This window comes from Pinus tabuliformis, chromosome 6 (assembly GCF_031772625.1).
Source record: "Pinus tabuliformis cultivar Carrire ecotype Pingquan chromosome 6, CPIR1, whole genome shotgun sequence".
NCBI classification, from domain to species: Eukaryota; Viridiplantae; Streptophyta; class Pinopsida; order Pinales; family Pinaceae; genus Pinus; species Pinus tabuliformis.
In genome coordinates this window covers 682314039-682315943 of record NC_142292.1, presented here as the reverse complement: position 1 = coordinate 682315943, position 1905 = coordinate 682314039, and the positions used below count along the sequence as shown (strand labels likewise).

General features: G+C 38.7%; 1 long non-coding RNA gene across 2 annotated transcripts; it reads left to right on the top strand.

Annotated features, from left to right (window-relative positions):
• The first annotated feature begins 920 nt into the window (after positions 1-920).
• LOC149260491 (uncharacterized) lies at positions 921-1590 on the top strand. Of its 2 annotated transcripts, none has more exons than XR_016248281.1 (2): positions 921-1068; positions 1275-1590. It is a non-coding gene; the product is annotated as an uncharacterized LOC149260491 (long non-coding RNA). The 2 variants fall into 2 exon arrangements; XR_016248282.1 differs by having other exon boundaries at positions 921-1093.
• The last annotated feature ends 315 nt before the right edge of the window (positions 1591-1905 follow it).

The window sequence follows — 1905 nt, the reverse complement described above, 5'->3', positions numbered from 1 at the left end:
GATGCACAGGCACTAACTTTTGCATGGTTCTTCCAGGTATTCGATTCTCCCTTGTCCGGTGCGGCTCCTTCACAGGTAAGAAAGGGCTTGTAGCATTCGGTTTTTCTTCCGGTTTAATATTGTTTAAGAATCTCAGATGGCTTTAACTTGCCATTGTAGTTTGTCATGCGTTTTTCCAAAAGTGCGGATTCAGATGGGTGGGTTGTTAACAGGGAAATTCATCTTCTGTCCTTAGGTTGGTTCTGCCATGAAATCCTCCGGCGGTTTGCCAATTGAAGAGTTTTCCTTCGGTCTTGTTTAATGTCATAAGTATTTTAGTTGTTTTGGTAGCTTAGCTGTTCGGGTTGGTTGCCGGCTTTATACCGAAGCACGGCTAGCTCTTAAGTTCTTATACTGTAATTGTACCGCATTATTAAATTTTCGTTTTCGTAGACAGGGTACAACTCAAAGAGAAGCAGAGAATAAACAACAGACTATGGGCATCAGGGGTTAAATTTGACGCCCGTATGCCCGTTTTTTGGTTTTTTACACGTAAAATACGTTCTAATTTCAAATATCCGCGTCAGGGGTAACTTGCTATTAATTTTTAATAACGTCAATATGACCGACATGTTTGAAAATGAAAAGTTTTAAGTTTTTTTTTAATAATTGTTATATATATTTAACATTGCAACTTCCGTTACCCAGAGTCCCTCGTCATAAGCTGACCTGGAAAACCTCGCTTGTACGCACGCTGAACAATTATGTGCCATCTGGTTTGTGCATTAATTGACAGTCCGGTTCTCTGGCAGAGGACTGAGGTTTTTAATGCCGGATGCTGCTTCATCGTCGGATCTGCAGTGGTGAATCCAACGGTTCACACTCTGGCGGATAACCCTAAACGCCTCTATGCTTATCAGTGTAGTTTCCTTCTCATTTGCATTAGGTGGTCCTGAGTATGTGATGCACTTTGCAACTGGGTCAGACTCGGCACTTGGCTGCGGTGATTACAGTTGACAGTTTGATTCATGGTGTATTTCCGTGGTCGTATTGAATGTCCTCGATTCGTCCTTGCTGGGCAATTGCGCGGTAACTCGTTAATCTCCTTCCCGAGGTAAGGTTTCAGATCTAAAACTGAACATCCGAGTGATTGAAGGTGGGTTGAGTGGCATTTAATTGTTATTTGGCATTTCAGGCAAGGGATAAGAGCATATAAGGCTTTTCCCATAAGGGTTTCTTAATTGCAAGGTTAAATTTGATTGCCCAGACTCTAATTTCTTATCATGGTCCTGCAGGTATGCCTCGTGACTGGCGGTCTTTCGAGGACGCTATTAAAAACAAGCTTCCTAACAGAGTTTTCATACCTCTTGTTCTAGGTTGGTGTCCTGAGTCCTTATTGTGATTGAAAGAATGGAAGAGTTTAACATTTTGCTCTTTGACAAAAAAGACAATTAGGGTTTAAGCTGAGATTATTAAGGGTTATGTTTATTAAATTATTTGAGGGTTTGTTATTAAGTTATTAAGGGTTTGCCTCCTTGAGTGAACACTCGCCCAATTCTCGTCAAATGTATCCATCAAGTTTCACCGTTACTGCTATTGTATTTTTATGATTACTGTGTCTGGTTAAGAGCCAGTTTACCATGTCTGCGCTTTGTATATATATATATATATATATATATATAAAGCTACTCACTGAGAGTTTATTTTAGTTTTCTTTTTTAGTTAGAGATAGTAAGGGTTTAAAATTTCGTTTGAATGTTATTAACCATGTCTGCGCTTTGTATATATATATATATAAAGCTACTCAGTGAGAGTTTATTTTAGTTTTCGTTTTTAGTTAGAGATAGTAAGGGTTTAAAATTTCGTTTGAATGTTATTACATTGAATGCGATGGGGATTCAATTTTGGGTACTATCTATTAAAATT